The sequence below is a fragment of the Aegilops tauschii genome, chromosome 7, assembly GCF_002575655.3.
Source record: "Aegilops tauschii subsp. strangulata cultivar AL8/78 chromosome 7, Aet v6.0, whole genome shotgun sequence".
Lineage (NCBI taxonomy): Eukaryota > Viridiplantae > Streptophyta > Magnoliopsida > Poales > Poaceae > Aegilops > Aegilops tauschii.
Genome location: NC_053041.3, coordinates 571,164,553 through 571,185,651, shown reverse-complemented (window position 1 = coordinate 571,185,651; position 21,099 = coordinate 571,164,553). Strand labels below are relative to the sequence as shown.

At 48.5% G+C, this 21,099-nt stretch overlaps 1 long non-coding RNA gene and 1 pseudogene across 2 annotated transcripts; one reads left to right on the top strand and one right to left on the bottom strand.

The window, feature by feature from the left end:
* Positions 1-1,077: 1,077 nt before the first annotated feature.
* LOC109778071 (uncharacterized) lies at positions 1,078-5,701 on the bottom strand. Of its 2 annotated transcripts, XR_012189715.1 has the most exons (9): positions 5,341-5,701; positions 5,206-5,248; positions 5,038-5,124; positions 4,804-4,922; positions 3,085-4,450; positions 2,804-2,868; positions 2,587-2,723; positions 1,959-2,151; positions 1,078-1,379 (listed from the first exon to the last, which is right to left on the bottom strand). It is a non-coding gene; the product is annotated as an uncharacterized lncRNA (long non-coding RNA). The 2 variants fall into 2 exon arrangements; XR_002236504.4 differs by lacking the exon at positions 1,078-1,379 and having other exon boundaries at positions 1,727-2,151.
* A 432-nt stretch (positions 5,702-6,133) lies between these two features.
* Positions 6,134-20,708, top strand: LOC120969097 (2-oxoglutarate-dependent dioxygenase DAO-like; annotated as a pseudogene).
* Positions 20,709-21,099: the final 391 nt, after the last annotated feature.

Sequence of the window (21,099 nt, the reverse complement as noted above, 5' to 3'; positions counted from 1 at the left end):
GAGGAGGTGGCGGCTGGAGGCGCGGAAAACGAGGGGGAGGTTGGTGGAGGCCAAAAATGGCATGTGAGGGTGTATAAATAGGGAAAGGGGGTTAGGATTAGGGTTAGGAGGGGTTTCGGAGCTCTCCGATCGAAATCGAACGGTTCCGGACGCGATGAGGGGTAGGCTGGGCCTAGGGGCTGGACTTGGACTGTGGGAGAGGAGAGGGAGAGACCCGGCGACGGTTACGGAGACCGAAACGTCTGACGAAGGTACCGCCAACGATACCGCTATGAGTTCAACGATTGGGCTATCAAACGGACTCCGAATGCGACGAAATTTGACGGGCGGTCTATCGGTGCTATACCAAGGCCACTCGGCAAATACCGACCCATTCCGAGAGCGTTAAACGCCCGCACACGAAAGAGGCAAAAGGGGGCGCCAGGGAACATAGGAGTACCGGATTGCAAAACGGACAATGAGGGAAAATGCTCGGACGCATGAGACGAATACGTATGGAAATGCAATGCACATGATGACATGATATGAAATGCAGATGATGACAAGAACAAAAATGCAACACGCAAGCAGATGACAATGCAAGGACGGCGAATAACTGGCAGACACCTCACGCATCGGATCCGGGGCGTTACAAATATCATACGCACAAAAAATGGGAAAGCAGCAGAATAGGTCAGTGCATTCAAACTATATGCATCAATTCTATTACACGCGACCCCGTCAATCAGAATATCAAGTCACGTCACCAGGAAAATGTGTATTATTGCTTCTAATCAGTAAGACAACAAGACCAACAACTTTGAGTTTGTAAAAAGGAAAAGTAATACTATATGTTAGATAGCTAGACATCTTGCCAAATCATGAACACGCTGCTGAGGACAAATGATTCCTAAATTCAGAGCTACAAAAAAAAATTAGCGTCAACAAGACTTTTGCTTAAAGAGAGATGTTCTAAATTGCATCAGAACTTGAAGGCACATCGGTACTAATTAGTTCAACAACAAATATCAAAGATATATAATTTATGTATTCATCAACTACTTAGCAATTAGCGTGATCCTAGAGTAGACGAGCAGCATTATTATAGAGTAGGACATTTTATATTTAAGCCTGGATCTACAAAATATTTATGGAGGATGATCACAATGTGTCAACTGAAGTTATAGTAGGATACGGCCAGTCAGTATGTTAAAAACAACAGTGGCATAGATTAAAGCATTGATAATCAAGACATCCCCATGTGCTCAAAGAATGGAGATCTAGAGGGAGATGGCCGTTAGAGACAGTGGGGGAAGCAGGACAGGAAGATTGCCTATGACGCACGAAACTCCTGATAGGCAAGCGGTCGTGATGGCATGCTACAGGAGTGTTCCAAACTCCTATAAAATAGAAAAACATAGTGCTTTAGTAGATGAACCTTTCAATTTGAGTTCAAAATTGTTACACAGACTCGTGCAAGTTCCCTACTCTAGTTAACATGTAAAATCTAAAAGCCAAACTCTTTGATTGAGAACATACATGTGCCTCCAGTATTAGTAGTGTGAGTGAACGGTGATATTATATACAGAAGGTACTGGCATATTTATATTTTCATAAAGAAAAATAATGAAAACCAGAGAGTGCCTGCTAAAACAAGGGCAAATATACACTATAAAAGGTCTTCCTTGCATGAGTAACTAACACTACACCATCACAACAGTGCTGTCAGACATGAAGTCATGTCTTCTTTTGTATAATCACCCAATAGTTCTATTGCAATGTATTCAAACTCTCTGGGTACATAGAAGAGTAGTAATAAAGGCAACAATAAATAGTGATACAATAATTTACTTTCTTTTGACCTTCAATTTTTACTAAAATTATGGTAACTTTTTTCACTGTCAATAGAAGCAAGTAATTCAGCTAATACTAAATCTAACTTAAAGGACTAACTGTAATTAATTGGCTAGACTGCTCACTGGAATAATTTTTTGCAGCCTTCGACCACAAATTGAGCTTTCTTCATGGCCGCTCTCACTTTAGTTCGACTGGCAAGTCCTTCATGGCTGCTCTCACCTTTTTAGCTGGTGGCCACCAGCTAGATGCACATAGCACACTGAAAAAAGGTAACCAGAGGAGATATCTCACTGATGAACTGAACATGCTATAACCCTGAAACCACAAATAACTCACCATCAGATAACTTAATTCTTAAGCTTCCTATAAAGGGGAAAACTTACTATGTCAGTCCCATACATATAGGCACAACATGTATGCAGCAAATGTACAGATAGGAAAAGGTAGAAGGAAATACAGAGAACACAATGGAACAAAAGAAAGCCATTTGTTCACCTAAAAGTTATTGTCAAATGCAGCAAGAACATGTGTGCATTTTCTTGAAATGTACATATAGGAAAAAGGCAAAAAGAATATATATTACACATTGCAGTGACACACGGTCAGTGATCCTCTGGGCTATTGCATGAGTGGAGAAGCCAGCAAACACGACATAGAAGTCACTTAAAAGGCTATCGCCATATTAGCATCTAGATCAAAAGTATTGAATAGATTGCAATCTGTTGGGTGGATGGGACGAGCTACACTTACTGTCATCTCGAACTGGCCAATAATGCTGAGTGGGCATCAACACCCTTGAAAAGAAATCGTAGTATTTTGTTTAATCACAAGCTATGATATACTTCTCACTAACTGGCCATGCTGATCCTTCAATGTAGATCTTGTACCTATCACCCAACACAACAATTTCAGTACCAACGACAGAACAAACAAGTCCCTACCTAACTTTTAATGGAAGAAAACAAACCTATGGGTGCATAGACTGGCCAAATATGATTTCTTGTATCCTGCCTTGCTCTCTTTGATCCAATCCTAAACGAGAAGGCAAAAGTTAATCAGCAATAGGCATCATCAAAATTATTTTCTTCGGGAAAAGGCTATGTTACAGATCGGAAGGATTAGAAGAATTCTAAAAGCAACAAGATTTGACAAGATATAATAGGATTTTCTACTTGTGAAAATAAATGGAATGTTAACACTCCCTTCAAGTATAACAGAGTGCAGTGCAACGTAAACACAAACAAGTACCTGTTTGTAGATCCCTGTATTTCATTCTTGTTTACTGGAAACATTACACTTGATAAGCTCTTGCCTTATAGTTGCGATCTCTGGATTCCCTTTCCAGTAAGCATAAGGTTCTCTATCTATCCATCTCACCCTCTTACTTCCAGCATTCAAATCCTTCTGCAGTGCATCCCACAGCTTTATATTGATCTAGGCCCTGTAAGTATAATCAACAATAGGTAGACAAAGAACACAATAGCCATCTAACTAAAAATGATTAGCACTTCATTTAATGCACAAGTACTTTCCCGATTCCATCATCCTACATTCTTAAAAAGTTGATCCCCACTACTAACAATTCTCTCAACATGCACACTATCCACATCACCATCATGCCACATCAGCTTTCATGGTCTTGCATCAGCATCATTGCCACATAAGCTTTCACGGTGCATTCTGTTTTCCTGCCGTGAATGTGATATTGTGATTTAATTTCTCCTCCAAACGCATCCCTTCATCTTCATCTTCTGTAACTGAGCTGTACATGGGTCATACTCATAAATAAATATCCATCCGCTGTAGAATGGATGAACGGTGGAGTCCCATCTCCCTCCAATACATGCTCAAGCATCCACCCAACGGAGATCTTGCCCCTTCCTCCATGGATATCTCAGCTGTGCGACCACCACCGCACCACCTATCATACGAGGAGGAGCAGCCCAACATAGACTCCATCTCTGCAGTCCTTGAGCGAGACAGGCGAGAACGTGCGCCGCCGGCGATCCCCGGCCGTAACTCCTCGATATATAATAACTGGACGGCGTTCGAGCGTCAACTCGCCGGCACCAGAACCAGCCACGCTGTGCCCGAAGATGAACGCCAGGTATATACTACGCCACAGATGAAAACACCCATCTTCCCTCCAATTAAAATCATGCAGGCTCCATAATAGATGAGGTGGCAGCTACAAGAACGTTGCCCCACTCCATGTTGGACGACCCAGCCGCAACGCCTTCTCCTAGGTCCGGCAGTACTGCCTTTGGGCTTCTCCAACAGTCCGTCCTTTGGTTTCAGAGAAGATCAGAAGTGGGATTTCAGGCCAACGGGCAGACAAGCCAACTATCCCTGAATCCATCAGATCAATTGAATCATCACTTTGTCAGTCGTCCGTCACTCGCCCAGTACTGCAGACGTCGCCAATCGTCGGGTCACTGCACGTCTGGTCGCCGTTGCTGATTGCGTTTGCGTCCAATGTTGTGACTTCTGCGTTTCTGCCCACTGGTGTCCGTAAACGTGCGCTACCAGTCTGATCATCAACAGGCATCCTCTCCCGAATACATACAAGAAGCTTTGCTATGTCTGCTTTGCCTATCAGACAGACATCTTCGCTCTGCAAAGTAGTTCAGTTCAGTTCACTCTCAGAAAATGGGAAATCATCTACAGATGCACAAATAGTTTCGCTTGACAAGCCAACCGGGCATCCTCTCCCGAAGTATTTGGTAAATTATTACTCCTGTTATCTATACTCACACAAACATTTTTATTCAGTACATTTCTTATGTGATAAGTGAACTCACAAGGGCACATGTAGTTTTATCAGTGTGCTTCTTTCTTATGAGATCTGAACTCAAGAATTCAGTGAGCATGAACAGCTACGATTTTCTTCAATGATTTGCTAATTAAGATACCCCTCCTTGCTTTGATTCATTTTATTTTTAGCTTGCGCAAGTAAACTGATCTTACCTGGTATTTTCTTAGCAGGGTAATTACTTTGATCTTTCAGGCCTTTATATTGTTCTGGAACTTGCTTTGGTTGCGACACCACCCATGCATTGCATTGAAGCTGACTGAACTACAGATGGCTGTTTTGTTCAAAGCATTATCTTCCTTTTTCAGTGCAAGAAGCAACAGGGAGAAGCTACACAATACAAACTTAGTCCCGAACTTTCCGCCAACAGAACAGATTATAGAGGTTACCTTGGCAGGCAACAGATGGCGGTGATGTTGAGCACCTTGGATGGTGGGCATCCTCCTTCAGCAGATGGGATCGGAGCAGCTTCTCCTCTCCATGAAACATGCACAAAAACAGATGGCACCCATCACATAGGGGGATGAAGAAAACCAGACGAGAGGAGATATTCGTACCTCCTGCCTGCTCGGTTTCCACGAGCAAAGATGCTTGACGAACCTTGCAGCAGAGAAGAGAGGGCGCTTCACGAACAGGAACAGAGCACCAACTCCAAATCAAAAATACAGAGAGGGAAGTGATGGAGAGGGCACCTTGTCCGTGGCGTCGGCACTTGGGTTAGCGCTGCAGAGAGCACCCTCGTCACGCGGCTTAAATCTAAATCGAGGCGCTCACGCCGCCGTGGCCGTGGATCCCGACCTGCTTCTCGATCTGGGGCGAAGTGGAGGCGAGGAGGTCGCCTGGTGGTCGGGATAAGGGGAGGAGAGAAGGGGTGGGGCGCAGGCTGTGAGGGGGGACGCTGGTGGCGGCGGCGGCGACGGCTGTGGGGGAGGGCGCCGATGAGTGCTGGCGGCGGCAAACGAGGGAGAGGAGAAGAATTTGGGGAACGGGGTGCGGGGTGACGACGAGAGAGATGGGGCGGTCCTCGCGGGGTCCAGTGCCTACGTGGCCATCGCGAGAGCTCGCCTCTTGTGCGACTGTTAATGGTTGATCCCGTAGCAACGCACTGGTATTTAACTAGTACTATGTTTTACCGTGGCGTTTGATGAGCTTTGTACGTAAATGACTAACCTTGAACTGTTCTAAAAAAACTGGGACAATCGCGCACTAGACAGTCCAATAATAAGACAGAAATGGCAGCATTTGACGTGCACTGATATGTGTCGGCTGATTCTGTCACCAACCTCTATTATAGAGGCTCTATAAACGGAAGCTTGTTCGTTGCTCCGTGCCGCCAGTTTGGGTGCGGTCGTCCCGACAAGCGGCCGGCCTGCCCCCAGCGTCCCTTTCACGGCCGGCCGCCGGCCTCTAAATACTAAAACTCCGTGGAGATCAGAGTCCCCCACGCAAGTCGACGAGATCGGCTCAACTAGTAAGGCGGTGCAGATGGTGGAGATCCCGCTGGTCCAGCTGTGGCTCGCCGGCGCGGCTGTGGGACGCGTGCGAGCGCCTGAGCCTCGACGTGCCGCGCCACGCCAGGTCGGACGAAGAAATCGATCGCCGCGCCACCTTTCTTGGTCCCCAAACGAATTTCGATCCTCCAAATTTGCTCTCAACACGCGCAATCTGTCGCAGGGAGACCGTCAGGAGCTACGCCGAGGCGATGCACGAGCTGATCGTGGACGTCGCCGGCAAGGTGGCCGCGAGTCTCGGCCTGGAGGGCCACCCGTTCGAGGACCGGCGTGCCAGTTCCGCATCAACAAGTACAACTACACGCACGACACCGTGGGCTCCTCAGGCGTGCAGATCCACACGGACTCCGGCTTCCTCACCGTGCTCCAGGAGGACAACTACCTCGGCGGCCTCGAGGTGCTGGACCCCGCCACCGACGAGTTCGTCCGCGTCGACCCCGTCCCCGGCTCGCTCCTCGTCAACATCGACGACGTCGATACGGTACGGTACCATAGATTCGTTTCAGCTGTAAAATTGTTAGACTTTATAAATATATGTGATAGGCCACCCTTAAAAGGTTGAGCCAGTTCCCAAAAATCCTATGTTTAACATGGTATCAGCCTAAACCCTAGGTCTTACTCCACCTCAGCCGCCGCCGCCGCCGCTGTGCCCCCAACCCTAGGGCCGCCGTCGCCGCAGCTGCCATGACCGCTTCAGCCTCCAGTTCCACCAGCTCCGGGGCCCTCCCCGCCTCGCTGGCCGCCCTTCTCAATCTCCCCGCCCACGCCGGTGCGTCGCCGAGGCCCCAATTCTTCGGCACCACCACCGTTGGCTCGATGTTCTCGGCTCCGATCCCGCCATCTCCCGCGACGTCGACGGTGGCGGTCTCCACCGCCGCGATTATGGCGCCACCCGCGGCCCTCGCTGGTTCGTCCCCGACACTCGCCATCCTGCCGGCGGCCTCGGGGGCCTCCGTTGATCCGCTCGCGGCTGTGGCACCCGCAGCCTCTGCGGCGTCCGCTGTTGCTACCACCGACGCCGCCATGCTCTCCGGGCCTTTTCACTTCGACAACCTGATCACCACTCGTCTCACGCCAGACAACTATCTGTTTTGGCGTGCCAAGGTTCTACCGCTGCTCCGCAGCCGCTCCCTCCTTGGCTATGTCGATGGTTCCCTGCCGTGTCCGCCGCAGGTTATCCCCACTGTCCACGGTCCGGCCATCAACCCGGCGCACCGTGTGTGGGTGCAGCAAGACCAAGCGATCCTCTTCGCCATCCAGGGCTCCCTAGGAGACGGGGTCGCTGGCCTTTGCCTCTTTGCTGCCTCCTCCTTGGATGTGTGGACGACTCTGGAACATGCGTTTGCCCAGACCTCCACCGCCCACTCGATGGCTCTTCGCAGCAAGCTCGATGACATCAAGAAAATGGACTCATCTGCCACAACATACTTCAACAAAATCAAGGTCTTGGCGGACACACTGACCTTTATTGGTCGACCGCTGAGTGATGAGGAGTTCGCCGGCTACGTTATCAAGGGTCTCGATGCCGAGTACGACAACCTTGCCGAGGCCGTCCACAACGCCAAGTCGCCGCTTCCTCCGCATGAGCTCTTCTCCCGTCTGCTCTTCACCGAGCAACGCATCGAAGCTCGCCGGTCCGTCACCACCATCGCCGACCAGCCAGCGGCCTTTTGGGCGTCGCGTGGCCAGCGCCCACCTGCACCCTCTTCGCCTGCCCGGATTGCCACCCCCCTGCGCCAACCTCGGGTGGGGGCCCCGTGCGGTGCCAGCTTTGCGGCCGTGAGAGGCATCTCGCCTCCAAGTGCCACAAACGATTTCAGTGGAGCTTCCTCGGCATCGGTAATGATGGCAAAGGCAATGAGCGCCAATTTGCCATGGCAGATTTTGGCCCTCCTGCTGCCCATGTTGCCGCCAAGGGCAAGGACACACGCGTCGACCAAGGTTTTACGCCGTCGTACCCGATTGATCCCGCATGGTATATGGACACCGGCGCCACGAATCATATGACGAATGAGCTCGCCAAGCTGTCCACTCACCAGCCCTACTACGGTCACGACAAGGTTCACACCGCCAACGGTGTAGGTATGCCCATCTCTCACGTTGGTCAAGCATCTCTCTTAACTAGTCATCCATCTAGGCAGCTTCATCTTCGTAATATTTTACGGGTCCCCTCGGTGACTCTTAATTTGTTATCTGTTCCAAAACTCACTCTTGATAACAATGTCCTATGTGAATTTCACCCGTTTGATCTTTTTGTCAAGGACCGAGCACCCGGAAAATTCTGCTTAGCGGCCGCCTGAGCCATGGCTTATACCGCTTGGAGGATCCATCCGCCCCGCGCGTCTTCAGCGGTGTTCGTGTGTCGCCGTCCCAGTGGCACTCTCGCCTTGGTCATCCCGCCACCCCCATAGTTCGCCATATACTTCACTGTCATGAGCTGCCTATCGAGTCTAGCAATAAGGAGATGTCCGTGTGTGATGCCTGTCAACAAGGCAAGAGTCATCAGTTACCATTTGTTTCCTCTACTCGGGAAGTAACGAGTCCTCTTGAGCTTGTGTTTTCCGATGTGTGGGGTCCCACACAAACATCTGTCAGTGGTCACAACTACTATGTTAGCTTTATTGATGCCTATAGTCACTTTACCTGGCTTTATCTTCTTAAGCGCAAATCTGATGTGTTTGATATATTCATTCAGTTTCAAGTGCATGTTGAACGTCTTCTCAAGCATAAAATTATTCATGTTCAGTCCGATTGGGGGAGGGGGCGAATATCGCAACCTCAACACTTTCTTTAATAAGCTTGGGATCTCTCATCGTTTATCATGTCCTCACACACATCAGCAGAATGGCGCTGTTGAGCGCAAACATCGACATGTAGTTGAGACCAGACTCACACTCCTGGCTCATGCCTCCGTACCGTTTCGCTTTTGGAGTGATGCCTTTGCTACCGCGTGTTTTCTTATCAACAGACTACCTACGCGTGTTCTGAATATGAAAACTCCTATTGAGCTTCTTTTACATGAAACTCCTGACTATACCTTCTTTAAGGTGTTCGGGTGTGCCTGTTGGCCTCATCTTCGTCCATATAATCATAGAAAGCTTGAATTTCGGTCGAAAAAATGTGTGTTCCTGGGTTATAGTTCTCTCTATAAAGGCTACAAGTGCCTTCATGTGCCAACAAATCGTGTCTACATATCCCGTGATGTTGTCTTTGATGAGAACGTCTTCCCCTTCTCCGCCATGCCGCAGCAACCCACCACACCTCCATCTATGCATTCATCTCCTATTATGCTTGGCCAATTTGAAGATGTTGCATATTCGCCTGTGTTGTTACCTAAACATGGTGCAGGAATTGGACGCGGTGCTCGCTTGGAACTACTCCCTGATGCATCTCTTGAGACGCACGTCGATCGGCCGGTGCGCGTGCATGCACCGCCTCCCGCCTTCGATCCCGCCTCTGGAACCACGCCTGCCCATGCAACTGGGCCGGCGCCTGCGATGGCCTCCGTACCTGGGCCGGTGTTCGTCACGGCTGCCCCTGCGCGGCCCACGTCACCGATGGCCTCATCCGAGAGGCTCGAGCGGTCCTCATCACCGTCTCCATGCCCGGCTTCGCCTCCGTCATCGCCTACGTCGCCCGCCCGTACGTCTTTGCCGCCCCTCTCACCTGGGTCGGCTGAGCCTCTCGTCGCCTCGCCTTGGCCCTCGCCTGGGCCCCCGTCGCCCGATCCTCCTTCACCGACGCCTCAAGGATCGGTGCCGCCTGCTCCTGTCATCGTTGCACCGCAACGTCCGCATACTCGCAGTCGCAGCGGTATCGTTCTTCCCAGACAGCGTCATGATGGAACTGTCACATACCTGTCTGCTTGTCTTGCTCATGCTGTTGCAGATCCCACCGCTGAACCACGCAGTCATGAGGCCGCTATGAGTATTCCTCACTGGAGGGCTGCTATGGAGGAAGACTACCACGCTCTTATGCATAATGAGACCTGGACATTGGTTCCTCCTCCACCTCGCGTCAACATCATTGATTCGAAGTGGGTTTTTATGTTGGGGAACGTAGCAATAATTCAAAATTTTCTACGCATCACCAAGATCAATCTATGGAGTAATCTAGCAACGAGGGGAAGGGGAGTGCATCTACATACCATTGTAGATCGCGATGCGGAAGCGTTGCAAGAACGCGGATGAGGGAGTCGTACTCGTAGCGATTCAGATCGTGGTTGATTCCGATCTAAGCACCGAAGAACGGTGCCTCCGCGTTCAACACACGTGCAGCCCGGTGACGTCTCCCATGCCTTGATCCAGCAAGGAGAGAGGGAGAGGTTGGGGAAGACTCCATCCAGCAGCAGCACGACGGCGTGGTGGTCGTGGAGGAGCGTGGCAATCCCGCAGGGCTTCGCCAAGCACCGCAGGAGAGGAGGAGGAGGGAGAGGGGTAGGGCTGCACCGAAAGAGAGACGTTCTCATGTGTCTTGGGCAGCCCAAACCTCAACTATATATAGGGGGGGAGGGGGCTGCGCCCCCCTTAGGGTTTCCACCCCCAAGAGGAGGCGGCCAGCCCTAGATCCCATCAAGGGGGGCGGCCAAGGGGAGGAGAGGGGGGCGCCCCACTAGATGGGCCTTAGGGCCCATCTGGACCTAGGGTTTGCCCCTCCCACTCTCCCATGCGCCTTGGGCCTTGGTGGGGGGGGGGGGGCGCACCAGCCCACCTGGGGCTGGTCCCCTCCCACACTTGGCCCACGCAGTCTTCTGGGGCTGGTGGCCCCACTTGGTGGACCCCCGGGACCCTCCCGGTGGTCCCGGTACATTACCGATTTCACCCGAAACTTTTCCGGTGACCAAAACAGGACTTCCCATATATAAATCTTTACCTTCGGACCATTCCGGAACTCCTCGTGACGTCCGGGATCTCATCCGGGACTCCGAACAACATTCGGTAACCACGTACATACTTTCCCTATAACCCTAGCGTCATCAAACCTTAAGCGTGTAGACCCTACGGGTTCGGGAACCATGCAGACATGACCGAGACGTTCTCCGGTCAATAACCAACAGCGGGATCTGGATACCCATGTTGGCTCCCACATGTTCCACGATGATCTCATCGGATGAACCACGATGTCGGGGATTCAATCAATCCCGTATGCAATTCCCTTTGTCTATCGATATGTTACTTGCCCGAGATTCGATCGTCGGTATCCCGATACCTTGTTCAATCTCGTTACCGGCAAGTCTCTTTACTCGTTCTGTAACTCACATCATCCCGTGATCAACTCCTTGGTCACATTGTGCACATTATGATGATGTCCTACCGAGTGGGCCCAGAGATACCTCTCCGTTTACACGGAGTGACAAATCCCAGTCTCGATTCGTGCCAACCCAACAGACACTTTCGGAGATACCTGTAGTGCACCTTTATAGCCACCCAGTTACGTTGTGACGTTTGGCACACCCAAAGCATTCCCACGGTATCCGGGAGTTGCACAATCTCATGGTCTAAGGAAATGATACTTGACATTAGAAAAGCTCTGAGCAAACGAACTACACGATCTTGTGCTAGGCTTAGGATTGGGTCTTGTCCATCACATCATTCTCCTAATGATGTGATCCCGTTATCAACGACATCCAATGTCCATGGTCAGGAAACCGTAACCATCTATTGATCAACGAGCTAGTCTCCTAGAGGCTTACTAGGGACATGGTGTTGTCTATGTATCCACACATGCATCTGAGTTTCCTATCAATACAATTCTAGCATGGATAATAAACGATTATCATGAACAAGGAAATATAATAATAACCAATTTATTATTGCCTCTAGGGCATATTTCCAACAGTCTCCCACTTGCACTAGAGTCAATAATCTAGTTCACATCACTATGTGATTAACATTCACTGGTCACATCACCATGTGACCAACATCTAAAGAGTTTACTAGAGTCAACAATCTAGTTCACATCTCTATGTGATTAACACTCAATGAGTTCTGGTTTGATCATGTTATGCTTGTGAGAGAGGTTATTTAGTCAACGGGTCTGAACTTTCAGATCCGTGTGTGCTTTACGAATATCTATGTCATCTTGTGGATGCTACCACGCGCTATTTGGAGCCATTTCAAATAATTGCTCTACTATACGAATCCGGTTTACTACTCAGAGTCATCCGGATTAGTGTCAAAGTTCGCATCGACGTAACCCTTTACGACGAACTCCTTTTCACCTCCATAATCGAGAAAATTCCTTAGTCCACTAGATACTAAGGACAAGTCCGACCGCTGTCATGTGATCCTTTCCCGGATCACTATTGTACCCCTTGACCAACTCATGGCAAGGCACACTTCATGTGCGGTACACAGCATAGCATACTATAGAGCCTACGTCTAAAGCATAGGGGACGACCTTCGTCCTTTCTCTCTCTTCTGCTGTGGTCAGGTCTTGAGTCTTACTCAATACTTACACCTTGTAACACAGCCAAGAACTCCTTCTTTGCTGATCTATTTTGAACTCTTTCAAAATCATGTCAAGGTGTGCGTTCTTTGAAAGTATCATCAGGCGTCTTGATCTATCTCTATAGATCTTGATGCCCAATATGTAAGCAGCTTTATCCAGGTCTTCCTTTGAAAAAACTCCTTTCAAACAACCCTTTACGCTTTCCAGAAATTTTACATCATTTCGGATCAACAATATGTCATTCACATATACTTATCAGAAATGTTGTAGCGCTCCCACTCACTTTATTGTAAATACAAGTTTCTAACAAACTTTGTATAAACCCAAAAACTTTGATCACTCCATCAAAGCATCTATTCTGACTCCGAGATGCTTGCTCTAGTCCATGAAAGGATCGCTGGAGCTAGCATACCTTTTAGCATCCTTAGGATTGACAAAACCTTTCTGATTGTATCACATACAACCTTTCCTTACGAAAACTGGTAAGGAAACTTGTTTTGACATCCATCTGCCAGATTTCATAAATGCAGCTAATGCTAACATGATTCCGACGGACTTAAGCATCGCTACGGATGAGAAAATCTCATTGTAGTCAACTCCTTGAACTTGTGGAAATACTCTTTGCCACAAGTCGAGCTTCATAGACGGTAACATTACCGTCCACGTCCGTCTTCTTCTCAAAGATCCATTTATCTCGGATTTCATGGCTTCTAACCATTTGTCGGAATATGGGCCCACCATCGCTTCTCCATAGCTCGTAGGTTCAGTATTGTCCAACAACATGATATCTCAGACAGGATCACGTACCACTCTGAAGTAGCACGCATCCTTGTCGTCCTACAAGGTTTGGTGGTGACTTGATCCGAAGTTTCATGATCACTATCATAAGCTTCCACTTCAATTGGTATAGGTGCCACAGGAACAACTTCCTGTGCCCTGCTACACACTAGTTGAAGTGACGGTTCAATAACCTTATCAAGTCTCCACCATCCTCCCACTCAATTCTTTCGAGAGAAACTTTTCCTCGAGAAAGGACTCATTTCTAGAAGCAATTACTTTTGCTTCCAGATCTGAAATAGCAGGTATACCCAACTGTTTTGGGTATTCTTATGAAGATGTATTTATCCGCTTTGGGTTCGAGCTTATCAGCCTGAAACTTTTTCACATAAGCTTCGCAGCCCCAAACTTTTAAGAAACGACAACTTAGGTTTCTCTAAATGGTGTCGTCTCAACGGAATTGCGTGGTGCCCTATTTAAAGTGAATGCGGTTGTCTCTAATGCCTAACCCATAAACGATAGTGGTAATTCGATAAGAAACATCATGGTATGCACCATATCCAATAGGGTGCAGTTATGATGTTCGGACACACCATCACACTATGGTGTTCCAGGCGGTATTAATTGTGAGACACTTTCCACAATGTCTTAATTGTATGCCAAACTCGTAACTCAGATACTCATCTCTATGATCATATCACAGACATTTTATCCTCTTGTCACGACGATCTTCAACTTCACTCCGAAATTACTTGAACCTTTCAATAATTCAGACTTGTGTTTCATCAAGTAAATACACTCAGCATCTACTCAAATCATCTGTGAAGTAAGAACATAACGATATCCACTGCATGCCTCAGCACTCATTGGACTGCATACATCAAAATGTATTACTTCCAATAAGTTGCTCTCTTGTTCCATCTTACTGAAAACGAGGCCTTTCAGTCATCTTGGCCATGTGGTATGATTTGCATGTCTCAAGTGATTCAAAATCAAGTGAGTCCAAACGATCCATCTGCATGGAGTTTCTTCATGCATATATACCAATAGACATGGTTCGCATGTCTCATTCTTTTCAAAACAAGTGAGTCCAAAGATCCATCTACATGGAGCTTCTTCATGCGTTCTATACCAATATGACTCAAGTGGCAGTGCCACAAGTATGTGGTACTATCATTACTATCTTATATCTTTTGGCATGAACATGTGTATCACTACGATCGAGATTCATTTTAGGTGCAAGACCATTGAAGGTATTATTCAAATAAACAGAGTAACTATTATTCTCCTTAAATGAATAACCGTATTGCGATAAACATAATCCAATCATGCTCAACGCAAACACCAAATCTCGATGGTAGAGGGAGCATGCGATGCTTGATCACATCAACCTTGGAAACACTTCCAACACATATCGTCATCTCACCTTTAGCTAGTCTCCGTTTATTCCGCAGCTTTTATTTCGAGTTACTAACACTTAGCAACCGAACCGGTATCTAATACCCCGGTGCTGCTAGGAGTACTAGTAAAGTACACATTCATATAATGTATATCTAATATACTTCTGTCGACCTTGCCTGCCTTCTCATCTACCAAATATCTAGGGTGGTACTGCTTCAGTGACCGTTCCTCTCATTACAGAAGCACTTAGTTTCGGGTTTGGGTTCAACCTTGGGATTCTTCACTAGAGCAGCAAACGACTTGCTGTTTCATGAAGTATCCCCTTTGCCCTTGCCCTTCTTAAACTAGTGGTTTTACTAACCATCAACAATTGATGCTCCTTCTTGATTTCTACTCTTGCGGTGTCAAACATCGCGAATAGCTCAAGGATCATCATAACTATCCCTGATATGTTATAGTTCATCACGAAGCTCTACTAGCTTGGTGGCAGTGACTATGGAGAACCATCACTATCTCATCTAGGAGATTAACTCCCACTCGATTCAAGCGATTGTGGTACTCAGACAATCTGAGCACATGCTCAACGATTGAGCTTTTCTCCCTTAGTTTGCAGGCTTAAGAAACTTGTCAGAGGTCTCATACCTCTTGACGTGGGCACTAGTCTGAAATCCCAATTTCAGTCTTCGGAACATCTCATATGTTCTGCGACGTTTCAGAAACGTCTTAGGTGCCACAATTCTAAACCGTTAGCAATACACACTGAACTATCACGTAGTCATCAAAACGTGTATGTCAGATGTTTCGTAACATCTACAGACGACGTTGAGGTTCAGCACACCGAGCGGTGCATTAAGGACATAAGCCTTCTGTGCAGCAATGAGGACAATCCTCAGTTTACGGACCCAGTCCGCATAATTGCTACTACCAACTTTCAACTAAATTTTCTCTAGGAACATATCTCAACCAGTAGAACTAAAGCGTATGACATAATTTGCAAAGATCTTTTGACTATGTTCATGATAATTAAGTTCATCTGATTAATGAACTCCCACTCAGATAGACATCCCTCTAGTCTTCTAAGTGATACATGATCCGAGTCAAACTAGGCCGTGTCCGATCATCACGTGAGACGGACTAGTCATCATCGGTGAACATCTCCATGTTGATCGTATCTCCTATACGACTCATGTTCGACCTTTCGGTCTCTTGTGTTCCGAGGCCATGTCTGTACATGCTAGGCTCGTCAAGTCAACCTAAGTGTTTTGCATGTGTTCCGAGGCCATGTCTGTACATGCTAGGCTCGTCAACACCCGTTGTATTCGAACGTTAGAATCTATCACACCCGATCATCACGTGGTGCTTCGAAACAACGAACCTTCGCAACGGTGCACAGTTAGGGGGAACACTTCTCTTGAAATTTTATAAGGGATCATCTTACTTACTACCGTCGTTCTAAGCAAATAAGATGCATAACATGATAAACATCACATGCAATCAAATAGTGACATGATATGGCCAATATCATTTTGCTCCTTTGATCTCCATCTTCGGGGCACCATGATCATCTTTGTCACCGGCATGACACCATGATCTCCATCATCATGATCTCCATCATTGTGTCTTCTTGAAGTTGTCACGCCAACGGTTACTTCTACTTCTATGGCTAACGCGCTTAGCAATAAAGTAAAGTAACTTACATGGCGTTATTCAATGACACGCAGGTCATACAAAAATAAAGACAACTCCTATGGCTCCTGCCGGTTGTCATACTCATCGACATGCAAGTCGTGATTCCTATTACAAGAATATGATCAATCTCATACATCACATATATCATTCATCACATCTTCTGGCCATATCACATCACATAGCACATGCTGCAAAAACAAGTTAGACGTCCTCTAATTGTTGTTTGCAAGTTTTTTTACGTGGCTTGTATAGGTTTCTAGCAAGAACGTTTCTTACCTACGTAAAACCACAACGTGATATGCCTATTTCTATTTACCCTTCATAAGGACCCTTTTCATCGAATCCGTTCCGACTAAAGTGGGAGAGACAGACACCCGCTAGCCACCTTATGCAACTAGTGCATGTCAGTCGGTGGAACCTGTCTCACGTAAGCGTACGTGTAAGGTCGGTCCGGGCCGCTTCATCCCACAATGCCGCCGAAACAAGATAAGACTAGTAACGGCAAGAAGAATTGGCAACATCTACGCCCACAACTACTTTGTGTTCTACTCGTGCATAGAAACTACGCATAGACCTAGCTCATGATGCCACTGTTGGGGAACGTAGCAATAATTCAAAATTTTCTACGCATCACCAAGATCAATCTATGGAGTAATCTAGCAACGAGGGGAAGGGGAGTGCATCTACATACCATTGTAGATCGCGATGCGGAAGCGTTGCAAGAACGCGGATGAGGGAGTCGTACTCGTAGCGATTCAGATCGCGGTTGATTCCGATCTAAGCACCGAAGAACGGTGCCTCCGCGTTCAACACACGTGCAGCCCGGTGACGTCTCCCATGCCTTGATCCAGCAAGGAGAGAGGGAGAGGTTGGGGAAGACTCCATCCAGCAGCAGCACGACGGCGTGGTGGTGGTGGAGGAGCGTGGCAATCCCGCAGGGCTTCGCCAAGCACCGCGGGAGAGGAGGAGGAGGGAGAGGGGTAGGGCTGCACCGAAAGAGAGACGTTCTCATGTGTCTTGGGCAGCCCAAACCTCAACTATATATAGGGGGGAGGGGGCTGCGCCCCCCTTAGGGTTTCCACCCCCAAGAGGAGGCGGCCAGCCCTAGATCCCATCAAGGGGGGCGGCCAAGGGGAGGAGAGGGGGGGCGCCCCACTAGATGGGCCCTAAGGCCCATCTGGACCTAGGGTTTGCCCCCTCCCACTCTCCCATGCGCCTTGGGCCTTGGTGTGGGGGGGGGGGCGCACCAGCCCACCTGGGGCTGGTCCCCTCCCACACTTGGCCCACGCAGCCTTCTGGGGCTGGTGGCCCCACTTGGTGGACCCCCGGGACCCTCCCGGTGGTCCCGGTACATTACCGATTTCACCCGAAACTTTTCTGGTGACCAAAACAGGACTTCCCATATATAAATCTTTACCTCCGGACCATTCCGGAACTCCTCGTGACGTCCGGGATCTCATCCGGGACTCCGATCAACATTCGGTAACCACGTACATACTTTCCCTATAACCCTAGCGTCATCGAACCTTAAGCGTGTAGACCCTACGGGTTCGGGAACCATGCAGACATGACCGAGACGTTCTCCGGTCAATAACCAACAGCGGGATCTGGATACCCATGTTGGCTCCCACATGTTCCACGATGATCTCATCGGATGAACCACGATGTCGGGGATTCAATCAATCCCGTATGCAATTCCCTTTGTCTATCGATATGTTACTTGCCCGAGATTCGATCGTCGGTATCCCGATACCTTGTTCAATCTCGTTACCGGCAAGTCTCTTTACTCGTTCCGTAACTCACATCATCCCGTGATCAACTCCTTGGTCACATTGTGCACATTATGATGATGTCCTACCGAGTGGGCCCAGAGATACCTCTCCGTTTACACGGAGTGACAAATCCCAGTCTCGATTCGTGCCAACCCAACAGACACTTTCGGAGATACCTGTAGTGCACCTTTATAGCCACCCAGTTACGTTGTGACGTTTGGCACACCCAAAGCATTCCTACGGTATCCGGGAGTTGCACAATCTCATGGTCTAAGGAAATGATACTTGACATTAGAAAAGCTCTGAGCAAACGAACTACACGATCTTGTGCTAGGCTTAGGATTGGGTCTTGTCCATCACATCATTCTCCTAATGATGTGATCCCGTTATCAACGACATCCAATGTCCATGGTCAGGAAACCGTAACCATCTATTGATCAACGAGCTAGTCTCCTAGAGGTTTACTAGGGACATGGTGTTGTCTATGTATCCACACATGCATCTGAGTTTCCTATCAATACAATTCTAGCATGGATAATAAACGATTATCATGAACAAGGAAATATAATAATAACCAATTTATTATTGCCTCTAGGGCATATTTCCAACATTTTAAAGTCAAGAGACATGCAGATGGATCTATTGAGCGCTACAAGGCGCGTCTTGTGGCTAAGGGGTTTAAACAGCGTCAGGGTCTGGACTATGAGGACACATTCAACCCCGTTGTAAAACCTACTACTATTCGGCTTCTCCTGTCTCTTGCAGTCTCTCGTGGTTGGTCTCTTCGACAGCTCAACGTGCAGAATGCTTTTCTTCATGGGCTGCTTGAAGAGGAGGTTTACATGCGGTAGCCACCAGGGTTTGTTGATCACGCTCAGCCTCATCATCTCTGTTGTCTGACGAAGGCTCTCTATGGACTGAAGCAGGCGCCCCGTGCCTGGCATGCTCGCCTTGCTTCGGCTCTTCGTACTCATGGCTTCGTTTCGTCGATAGCTGACAGCTCATTGTTCTTATTTCAGCGCCCCAGTGTGACTGTGTATTTGCTTGTGTACGTGGATGATATCATTCTGGTCAGCTCCTCTGCAACGGCTGCTGACTCTCTTGTGACTGCACTTGGCAGAGATTTCGCGGTTAAGGATTTGGGACGGCTACACTTCTTCCCGGGTATTGAAGTTGCGCATCAGTCTCGCGGCAGCTTAGCTCTCACCCAGAAGAAGTACTCCTTTGACCTCTTGCGGCGCGCTGGTATGCTCAAGTGTAAGCCATCCCCCACACCAATGTCCTCCACTGACAAGCTCTCGGCTACTGCTGGTACTATTCTGTCTCCTACGGATGCCACGGAGTATCGGCGTATTGTTGGTGGCCTGCAGTATCTGACGATCACACACCCTGATCTTTCCTTTGCGGTTAACAGGGTATGCCAGTATCTTCATTCACCTACTGATGTGCACTGGTCTGCTGTGAAGCGCATTCTTCGTTATGTGCGTCTCACTGTCTCCTATGGTCTTCATCTGCGACCTAGTTCCTCTGCCGTTCTATCTGCGTTTTCAGATGCTGATTGGGCTGGGTGTCCGGATGACAGGCGATCCACGGGGGGATATGCTGTATTTTTGGATCCTAATTTGATCGCCTGGAGTGCACGCAAGCAAGCCACTGTTTCTCGCAGCAGCACAGAAGCCGAGTACAAAGCAGTTGCCAATGTGACTGCTGAGCTTATCTGGACCGAGTCTTTACTTCGAGAGCTGGGAACCTCCCAGTCGCATCCTCCAGTTCTTTGGTGTGACAACATCGGTGCTACGTTTCTTTCGACAAACCCGGTGTGCCATACACGAACCAAACACATTGAAATTGACTATCATTTTGTGAGGGAACGTGTTGCACAGAACCTACTACAGATCAAGTTTATCTCTTTGAAGGATCAACTTGCCGACATCTTCACCAAGCCTCTACCTTCTCCCATGTTCGAGGTCTGTAGGCGCAATCTCAACCTCCTAGATGCATCACGAGTCAGTTGAGATTGAGGGAGGGTGTTAAACTTTGTAACGTAGCCCAACTGTGTAATCTGTATATTGTGTAACCTTATAAATATATGTGATAGGCCACCCCAAGAGGGTTGAGCCAGTTCCCACAAATCCTATGTTTAACAAAAATTCTTGGCGTCTTCGTTTCCGTCCGGTGCGCTGAGACTCTTTGTCCGAGTGAGCAACCCGTCTTGTGCTTCAGGCGTGGAGCAACGGGAGGCTGCACACCGTGAAGCACCGGGTGAAGTGCGTGGCGGCGGTGCCGCACATCTCCATCGCCCTGTTCCTGCTCGCGCCCAAGGACGACAGGGTGTGAGCGCCGGAGGCGTTCGTCAACGCGCAATACCCGCGCCGGTTCCAGCCGTTCTACTACGACGACTACCGGAAGCTCCGGCTGTCCACCGGCGAGCGCGCTCGCTCGAATGGCGGCGTGGCTTAGGTATCTGGCGGGGCATGTTTAGGCTCGAGAGTGTAATGATCAGCTAGCTGTTCACACAGCTGAGTGAGGCTGTGAATTGTTGTTGTTTTCAATCAATAAAATCTTGTGCGAATTGCAACAGGTGAAAACTGCAAACTATGGTCTCCCCTGAAGCACAGTTATCTGGCTTTCTTTTGCTCACAACGGTCATTCTCTCTTATATATAAGCCAATTATTATTCTCACCTCACATCTAGTGTTCGTCCACCGGAGGTGGCGGCGGCAGGGCAAGGAAATAGGTGGCAGTGAGACTGAGAATGGATAGGGACACTAAGCTGTTTCACGCCTTTGCTAACGGACTCGCACAAAGAATTTCATCCCTCGATCATTTAGGGGAAAGGCACAGGCCCTGC